The sequence below is a fragment of the Carassius carassius genome, chromosome 13 (assembly GCF_963082965.1).
Source record: "Carassius carassius chromosome 13, fCarCar2.1, whole genome shotgun sequence".
Lineage (NCBI taxonomy): Eukaryota > Metazoa > Chordata > Actinopteri > Cypriniformes > Cyprinidae > Carassius > Carassius carassius.
In genome coordinates, this window is record NC_081767.1 from 7,995,353 (window position 1) to 8,006,609 (window position 11,257).

Sequence of the window (11,257 nt, forward strand, 5' to 3'; positions counted from 1 at the left end):
GCGATTCTAAGATTTTCGTTTTAGGGGAGCTCAGCCCCCAATGAGGGTAATAATAAAATTTTATATATATATACAATTTATTGTATTCCACTTTACTGCATGGATAGGTATAACATTTGAGTACTGAATAAGCCATACAAGTCTTTCTGAATCCTGATCTCTCTCTCTCTCTCTCTCTCTCTCTCTCTCTCTCTCTCTCTCTCTCTCTCTCTCTCTCTCACTCACTCACTCACATACACACACACACACACACACACACCTGTCTACGGTACAAACACAAAATTTTACTGTTTGCATTTCTAGCTCAAGCATGCAAACCTATTTGCAACATGCACTGTAATTAATATGGTTTATATTAAAGGTAATTTTTTCAAATAAAAATGGCAACATGATCGTTTTATATGTATTTATTTATGTGTTAAGGGGCTACAGCCCCCCTAAAAATGGCATAGCGATGCCCATGGTGATAATATTTTTCAGAATTTGAGGCAAAATCTAATTTTTCTTACTATTTTGACTATTTGACTTGGTTTTGTAATACTTCTATGGAAATTATTACAATCATGGATTACATCAGACTATAGCCTGGATTATTTGGGGGCTATCTGAACTTTAAAACTGTGACTATAAAAAAAAGATATAAAACAGCTCACCAAAAAGATTATTGTACTTAGTTTATCAAACATATTGCTCTTCTGTGCAACAAAAGCCAATAATATGGAAGAAAAATAATGACAAATGTCTAAAACAAAAAAGCATGAAAACTGAAAAAAGAATGAATTGCATTAACAGTGCTTGCATTTTCATGCATTGTTTTTTTCAGGGTTTGCATTTTTAAGATCTAACATAGTTGATTTTTTAAGTTGTGAATATTTTGATTCAAAACATTTCACACACATACATACATACATATATATTAGTGCTGGGCAACGATTTTTTTTTTTTTTACGTGATTAATCGCATGATTGTCAGCAATTAATCTCATTGTTATGCACAATAATAAGAATGCATTCAAAAGTAGTGTATTGTGCACTTTTTTCATTTAAAAGTACTGCTATATGAACAAAAGTCCAATAACATTTGGTTTGCAAACACTTTAAACAAATAAGATGCTTTTTGACAGCAGTCAATTCCACATCTGGAGTCAGTCTCTCAAGCAAAAAGATATAGTTGAGCTGGTGAGGACCAATCCCACTTCACTGTATATCCTAGTTTTGTGATTGGCAGTTATGGAAATCATTTATCCTCAGGATGTTTGTTCCAGCACAAAAGAGAGAGAAAGGGTACACCAGGACAGCCAAGTCTGCTGCAATACAAACCAAACATTCCTCCTGTGCAAACAAAAAAAAAAAGTTTGTTCAGTCACATTCTTCACAGTAAGATATGTGTCCTTTATTTCATCAGTAAATGGTAATGAGGCATAACTGTTAACATTTTATCTTAAAACTGGATCAGTTTAGCTTTGGAAAGAGTCCTGCATTAAACAACAATTTCAGGTTCCAGATTGATTTATTTTTTTATCATCTCAAAATTTTGTTGCAAAACATTTTGGCTTTACATGTTAAATGCACCTGCTGTCTCTCTCTCCCTTTCAATCATTCATATTCTTTTTGTCTGTGTATTTCCACATAATGTTACATAATTAAAGCCGATAAAAATAAATAAAGAATTAAATGTCTTTAAAAAAAAAATTTTCCATTATCAATATTTTATACTTTTGGGACAATATTTGCATACTGCAATTGATTTCTTGTTTGAAGGGCATTTTTTACCTTCATAAGTGCAATTTTTTATAATTACCTTATTAAACATATCTGTGTTGTCTTTTGTCAAATACATACATTTATCTAATTACTGTAATCAGTCAGGATACTATGAACTATTACCAATAAAATGTTATAAACCAACTGCTTAAAGGTGCATACATGTATTAACCTGACAGTTGCATAATTTAAATAGCTTAAATTTACACCTCTGTTTGTCCTTTGCATTCAAAAGCTCAACAGAAACATGTTGTGATTGGTTAAGTGACACTTTTCAATCATTTTTCACAATTTCACTTTAAACACGACTTTGTTTCAATGGGCATTTTTGTTTATTTTGGTGCCATTTTTGCCCCAAGTCCCTGTTAATTTACGTCTATGTACTCATGATACTTTTATGGCATCCTTTTTCACTGTAGCTGCATGGCAAAGAGAAATCAGTATGATATATAAGTCTCCTTTTGTGTTGCATGAAAAAAAAATCACACAAGTACGGACCGAGGAACACAAGGAATTGGAGTAAATGATGACCAAATCAATGAAATTTTGCTTAGAAGTAGTTGAAGACTTGTTATCACTGTGGTGGTGCTTTTTAGTTTGTGAGGCGATTGGCTGCCTACCACTGGTCTGTATTTTCAACAAGAACCGCAATACCTCTGAGGCTATGGCAGAGTTGTTAAACCCATGAGGACCTGACTAAAATCAGGAGATTTACTCAGCTATACTGCCAACATTTTTGATTATGTTTCCAGCACTATAAGACTTGTAAATTCTGTAAGAAAAACATGTGAGATGAAATCACATCATAAACATAACATTTTATTTAAAACTGATACATACAGTAAGGAATGTAGGCCTATCAACAAACATTTAATTTGAAGCCTACTTGCATGGTCTTACAGTTTTACATCCTTGTTTTGAGCCAATGGGGGCTTTGAGTACCAAGGCCAAGCAGGTAATAGATCAACTCTGCTCCAGGAGAGCCACTGTCCTGTAGATTTTCACTTGGAAATTGGGACATGAAAAATTAGTGTAAATTGTTCAGGTGTTGGATCATAGTTGGAGGACAGTGGTCCTCAGATTTTAATTTCTGCAGTAGATGTAGATAGATGTATGTACATCACTTGAATTTGTGCTGATAATATAAAAAAAAATGCACAGCATTACTAAAATTCATACAAATAGCACACTTAAACTTCATAATAAATAAGTTACACTAAAAAATCCATCAAATCAATCATCTCTAAGTTGATGGAGAAGTATATTTTAGAAGTAGACTTTAGGTTTAAAACCAACAAATCAACCATGGATGCAACTATTGTTCACGTCTAGGAAATATATAGAAGTGGCCATGTTTCTGTATCCAAAAATTGTGTGCAATTTAGCAAAATTATGCTGTAATATCATAGTTTTACATTTCCTAAACCACCACTGAAAAGACCCTCTTCAGGCAATGCATGCTTCTGCTGGTTATATGTTATGGTTACTGACATACTTTTATTATCCTGCATTCCACACCCATTTTCATTTCCTTCCAGGGTCAACATGTTCACACTTCAGATCTTATAAATTGGAAAAAATATGTCCAGTTTAAAGGATAAATTTACTTCTAGAACAGCTTTGATGTGGAAATCATTGCCATATGCTACTGACTTGGAGACAATGAATGTAAGGATAACAATATGGTGGATAAGCATGCAATTGAAGTTCTGCACATGAATGCTGTTAGGACAATCCTAACATATACATTTGGCACATACACAGATTTATATGTGCCGGTCAGATGGTTATAACAGTAAGTGCCTAGGAGTTCTATAAGGGGTCCTCTGTCATTTTTAAGATGTTGATGAGATTCTGGGAGGTTTTTCTATTGTAGATCATCACTAATCTATGGAATGACGTTCAAGGAGAGCTTCATATAGGCTTTAATAGATAACTGTATGCAATTATTATTTTTATCACATTTATAAAGAGATCACACACAGCAGCTTTGTCATGAACTGCAGCTTTGATCTCTGTGTATTTACAAACCCGATTCCAAAAAAGTTGGGACACTGTACAAATTGTGAGTAAAAAAGGAATGGAAAAATTTGCAAATCACATAAACTTATATTTTATTCACAATGGAATATAGATAACATATCAAATGTTGAAAGTGAGACATTTTGAAATGTTATGCCAAAAATTGCTCATTTTGGATTTCATGAGAGCTACACATTCCAAAAAAGTTGGAACAGGTAGCAATAAGAGGCCGGAAAAGTTATATGTACATATAAGGAACAGCTGGAGGACCAATTTGCAACTTATAAGGTCAATTGGCAACATGATTGGGTATGAGAAGAGCCTCTCAGAGTGGCAATGTCTCTCAGAAGTCAAGATGGGCAGAGGATCACCAATTCAAGGCCAGAAAACCATACTGGATGCCCGTAATCTTCGGCCCTTAGACATCACTGCATCACATACAGGAATGCTACTGTAAAGAAAAATCACAACATGGGCTCAGGAATACTTCCAGAAAAAATTGTTGGTGAACACAATCCACCGTGCCATTCACCGTTGCTGGCTAAAACTCTATAGGTCAAAAAAAGCCATATCTAAACATGATACAGTAGCACAGCCGTTTTCTCTTGGCCAAGGCTCGTTTAAAATGGACTGTGGCAAAGTGGAAAACTGTTTTGTGGTCTGACGAATCAAAATTTGAAGTTCTTTTTGGAAAACTGGGATGCCATGTCATCCGGACTAAAGAGGACAAGGACAACCCAAGTTGTTATCAGCGCTCAGTTCAGAAGCCTGCATCTCTGATGGTATGAGGTTGCATGTGGCATAGGCAGCTTACACATCTGGAAAGGCACCATCAATGCTGAAAGGTATATCCGAGTTCTAGAACAACATATGCTCCCATCCAGGCGTCGTCTCTTTCAGGAAAGACCTTGCATTTTTCTACAAGTCAATGCCAGACCACATACTGCATCAATTATAACATCATGGCTGCGTAGAAGAAGGATCCGGTTACTCAAATGGCCAACCTGCAGTCCAGATCTTTCACCCATAGAAAACATTTGGCGCATCATAAAGCGGAAGATGTGACAAAGAAGACCTAAGACAGTTGAGCAACTAGAAGCCTGTATTAGACAAGAATGGGACAACATTCATATTCCTAAACTTGAGCAACTTGTCTCCTCAGTCCCCAGACATTTGCAGACTGTTATAAAAAGAAGAGGGGATGCCACACAGTGGTAAACATGGCCTTGTCCCAACTTTTTTGAGTTGTGTTGATGCCATGAAATTTAAAATCAACTTATTTTTCCCTTAAAATTATACATTTACTCAGTTTAAACATTTGAAATGTCACATGCTGTATTCTGAATAAAATATTGAAATTTGAAACTTCCACATCATTGCATTCTGTTTTTATTCACAATTTGTACAGTTTCCCAACTTTTTTGGAATCTGGTTTGTATTTTTGCATTTCAGTGTGTTGGTGTTCCATTGGTTGCATGTAAAAATTAAATAGACCGACGTGTTTGACCATTGAACTCTCATCTCACGCCTGATACACTGGTATAAAAATGCATCACTTTAAAAGAAGTTAAAGGAATTCCTAAAAGAAATGTCTCCGGACCTTGCAATTTTTTTTCCACTTTTTTCCACAAGAATGTGTTTTGTGTGAATGGCTCCTTACAATACCATTCTACTGACCGAGTTAGAGTATACTTTGGAAAATATTTATCACTTTGTTTCACTAGTTTCAGCAAGTATGTTTTTCCCATTTAAATATTTTTTTTCAGTCATCTTCAGTGTGGTTTTGAAGGTTTAATAATCACCTCTCTTCTCTGTCTGTCTTGTCTGTTTTTCTCTCAGCATGGGACAGGATGGGTTGAAAGGTTTGCTGACTGGAGGTTTGGGGGCCAGTCAAATATCTTCCGAGAGTTTGTGTTATTGGTTTGGGTTCATGGAGCAGAGCTCTGCTAGCTTCACTCCTCACCAACAGTTTTGTGAGGTACGGATTGTTCCAACCACTGATGCTTATGTTTCTCATTAACCTATGAATCTCTGCGACTCCTGGGATCCATCAGCTTCTGCAGAAACATTTCATCACATCATATATTCATGAATATGAGCTTCAGCTGATGACTGCTTACAGCTGACAACATCTTTCTGGTCCACGGGGGTTTTATGAGTGGACATGAGTTACAAGGATCTCTCTTATGTAGGCTTAAAGAAATGCTTTTTTGACAGGCCACTTGATCATCCACACACTTTCCACCACTCTGTGCATAGACACGGCTCCACTCTGTTTGAGAGAGTTCGTCTGCACATTCCAAGAATTACTAGAAATGCCTCTGTCCTGCCATATCAGTTGCACCACCTCTGAAGGTTTAATTAATTTGATTTGTTGAGTGTAGTACACCCAAGTATCTGTTTTAAGCTATATTTTTTGCCTTTCTGCAATAGGAAAGAGACAGAGAGATAGAGACAGGAAACAACTGGAGATGAAAGAGGAGAATGGCCTGGGGAAAGAGTCATGTGAGCGTTTAGGACTACCCTTACAAAAAAATATGTTTATTCAAGAGTGCTTTTAGTAAACTTTTTTAAAACTAAAAATAGGAAAGTATACTTTCAGTCTACAGTCAATCAAAACGTAGAGTCGATCAACAGCCCAAAGCTTGACAGTCATTAAATCTTCATGGGTCAAAATTTTATTCCATAACATTACACAGTTTTATGCTGTTTTATGTCTGATGATCATGTTAGATTACTTGTGGAAGCATCTGTTATTTCGGACTTCTTCGTTTTCATTTTGGAAATTCTGTACAGTAGATATGTAATAGCGCCCCCTTCATTATAACAATGAAAACATGGATTGCCAGAGCACAAGTATAGCTCCAATATATTTAAACTTTTTTGAGTATACTTAAATGTCATTTTAAGTATATTTCTGACAAGTACATAAAGCACATTTCTGAGAAGTGCATGAAAGTAGACTGAAAGTATACTTGCCTATTTTATAGTTTAAAAGAAGTATACTAATAGCACACTTGAATAAACTTATTTTTCGTAAAGGAAGGCAGGAAGGGATTATTTCCATCCATGCTGTCCATCACACTAATGTGGCATGTGGATCTTCTAACCGTATCCACATTGAGCTTCAATACTCTCCTTAGAGCAGTCTGAGTGTGCATAAAGTAAATGTTTGCAGGCACCCAGAAATTTAGACATCATCTCAAAGTACATGGACATCCTGAGTGCACCTTTTGGAGAACAAGCTGCTCATAAATCAGCACATTGTAAGATGTAATTTTCATAAGACAGCGCTTTCTGAGGAAAAATGCCTCTAAAACTGCAGGTTCTGTAGAAAAAAATACACTTTAGAAATGTTCAAGTGAAGATTGTTTCGGATGCAAAGTGCACAGGGTATTGTCAAGAATCTATTTCATCAACTGAGAATAAAAAAAGAGATTGAGCTAATATGTTTGAGGGCTTTTGTAGCTCAGGAAACATCTGAAACAAGGTGATGCATTAATTGTTTCATTCAGTTCACATAAACACGGGTATTTCGTCTAGTGTTTCAATACTGAATCTGATGGTTTGTAAGAATGATTAACCAGTTTAATTTAAAATGATAAACAATTTAAACATCTGTCTTAATGCTGTCCTACTTGCAAATCATTAAGATTGAGAAAAGAAGAAAATAAACGTATTTTTCATCAACATTTTCTGATAAATAGGGGTCAAATTCGTTGTCTGTGTGTACTGAACAAGGACCACTGACATCTTATTCTGATCTTTAAAAGTCACATATAACAGAATAGTTTAATGTTAAATTAAATGCATTCATTGGTCAATCCAAATATTTAAGAAGGTATTCATCAATGGCAATGAGCTGAAGTATGTGGGTGCCATTGAGCTGCTGAAAACAGCCAAAAACTGGCAGCGAATCAAAACAGGTCGACATCTATCACAGGTGTGTATGCGAGTTTGTCTACTTTCACCTAATTCATTCTATCAATAACAGGTCATTGCTGAATTAATTGTGCCTCAGGGACTCATTTTATCCTCAAGGACTAGTTTTATCCAAAAAAAGTCAAGACAGGACTTCTTTAAGACTTTTCTGTTTTTCTAAACCTAATACGTTTATGTGTCTGTGTGTGTGTGTGTGTGTGTGTGTGTGCACGTGATTAATTAGCAATGTCCACAACAGACACATATTCATACAGCCTATATGTTTTGATATGCTTGTGCATATTCACACAGTTATCACTACAATCACTAGGAGCTCTTATGGGCTCTTGGTTTCCCTCACTTACGCAAAACCTCCATTGAAACCACCTGAGCAAATATACTTAGCACTCCTATTACATCAAGTTGACAACACAGCACATCCACAGAGAGAATGTGGAGGAGAAACAGGAAATATCATAGTGTCACACAGGGCTGTGTAGGACACACACATGTACCTACTCTGGGTAGATATATACACATACACCAAACTAATTTCCTCAAAGTAACTCATTTTGTTATATTATGCAGACATTTGTGTCACTTTCTGAGGCAATGGGGACATTTGTCTCCTGACTTACTATTTATATAAGTAATCAGGTTTCCCAAAAAGGGTTCACACACTTCTGAGGGTTTGTGAAGGAGCTGCTGAGGATTGTGAAGTGAAGAGAAGCTACTGATTAATTAAATCAATGTAGCATTAAAATGAGCAAATGGGGGTGCACAATCAATTGAAATAAATCTGATTCACGGTTATCAGATCAAAAGCTGCATTTATCCCCCCAATATATTTATGAACATTTTCCAACTTTAACAACACTCACATGACTATAAACCATAATCATAAAAAATGGGAGTCTGCGAAAGTAAGAATAAGCAGATTTTCCCTAGGGCACTAAAAAGGAAAACTAAATTTAGATACTCAAAAATTAAGTGGATAAACACACTAAATACATAGTGGTAGTACAATACAAGTTCAAAATCGTATGCACGTGACGAATATGAATAGGAAACCTCTTCAACAGGATAGTTGATGAATCAGTCCCTAGATAACTGCTTCCAGACATCATAAATCTGACCTGACTGACTAAACATGTTAAATATTCCAGTGGGATTAGTTCCATTAAAATCGTGTGCCATCCAGATATATTTGGACTCTTATCAATTATCCATGTCATTAATATGTTTTTCTCACTGCAAGTGTGAGAAGACTGTAAAAAAGCTGTAATTTAATGAAACAGTTTATAGTCATTTCAGCTACTTTTAGAGTAATGAGCACTATGTTTATATACAATATAATTTTTTTTGGCTGGCCAAGTCATGCAAACTTATATTAATGATCTTTATCTTTGGTAGTGAAAAATACATGTACTAAAATGTATTTGAAATATAATTATTTCATGCTAAATATTCACACATTTACAGCTAACAGCTAATATTCTACAAATACAGTGCAGCTAACTAACACAATAAAAACATGATGGCATTATAAAAAACATTATTTTTATCAAAGAGCAAGTTTTGTCTCCTGTTGTCTGTTTTTGCAAAAAAAAAAAAAACTCCTCATATAAAGTTTAATTATATGTTTTTTCTATCAATAAGTCTAGAACAATATGTTAGTAAATATTATAATATATAAGATAATTATAATATTATAATAAATTATAATAAGATTTGAGCTATACTTTGTATGAAATAAATATATTTTAAATAGAATTTATTTTACATTAGATAAATATTTTACTTCTACATGTTTTGGCTGATAGAATTTTTTGAGAACCCCTGTTATAATTCTCAAGAAAAAAACAGATACTGAAATTAGACATTATTTGACACGTTTAATGCTTATTGTGTACTGAAAAATACTTATTAAATTCAACAACATAAAGTATATGAAGAATTAGTTTTAAAATTATTTTTAAATGTTTGATTTCCAAGACAATATCAACCAGTTTCTTTTTACTATTAAATTTTTACTAAATTAAATTATCTGATTTTAATTTGCAGTAATATCAACTGACAACAATCCAATTTCCACTTAATTTCCACTGAAGATTTCAATGTGCTCAAATTCTTCTAAATGACACATGTTCAATGTGTTCACACACATACGTTGATTGTGTCATCTTAAAAACAATTCACACTGCCCCGACAGATGCCAACAAATGACAAGAGACGCGTGTTCATCAGGTTTTGTCAGATCGCCCCTGTCTGCACTTGTTTTTGCTGACTGAACATGCTGAATTGGCATTTGTCGGGTCTTGTAATGTCATTTATTTTACTCGTTCAGCTGTCTCTGTCTGTTGGTGTAGTTTGAATTGGCCTATAGGGAGGCCACAACTGAACTTGTGGTTTTTGGTGATGAGTGAAGGTGGTCTCACACTCTAGCCATCACATTCTCTGTGTGGTCAAACAGCATTTGTAGTTTCCCCCAAAACTGTCCCTTTAGGCCAACAAAAGAACTCAGAGATAGATGTTTTTCTTCCACTGTGTGTGTTTTAATTTATAGGCCTCTCACGAAGATTTAATGTAGTTTCCCAGTTAAATCATCATTTTTTACTATGTTATCATAAAAAATGAATTCCATCTGTTGATGAATGGGAGGAGGCAGTGAATCAGGTGTATTTGATGGATACCAGATTAGTTTTAGCTGTGAATGTCATGTTGTGGTTAAGGAAGAGGACAAAGAAGAAAAGAGGAAAAAACCAAGAGCGGGCATGGCGTTGCAAAAGCTGCTGTTTGATAATTAATTATAATAATACAATTTATTTTATATAGCGCCTTTAAAAGTAGCATCTCAAAGCGCTTTGCAGAAAAAATATGTCATTAAAAGATACACATAACAGTGGAGACAGTAAAAAACTAACCAAACAATAAAATACAAAGCCAATAAAATAACAAACAAAGTCATCACAAATCACATAAAAGCTACCCTAAAAACGGGATGATTAATTTTTATGATTATGACTAAGGGATTCTGCATTTCTAATCTCAGAGGGCAGGGAATTCCACAATTTAGGAGCCAAAGAAAGAAAAGCCAATAACCCATAGTTTTTAGCCGAGTTGTTTGAACAGTTAAAAGACCAGCTTCAGAAGGGCATAGAGCACATGTAGGAGTGTATGGGGTTAAAAGCTCACACAAATATTGAGGGGCCAGATTAGACAAGGCCTTATAAGTGAGCATGAGAATTTTAAAATCGATACGAAAACGAACAGGAAGCCAGTGCATTTTTTCCAGGATAGGTGTGATGTGCTCCCTTGCACTGGTAAGAATTCTAGCAGCTGAATTTCTGAATTTGAAACTCCAGCCAGCAAAGCATTACAATAATCAATACGTGAAAAAACTAAAGTGTTGATTAACTTTTCGGTCACAGAGAAAGTCAACATGGGACGTAATTTGGCAATGTTTCTGAGATGAAAGAAGATGCTTTGACTGTATTACGAACATGTGGATCAAATGTTACATTGGCGTCAAATATCACCAAGTGCACTTT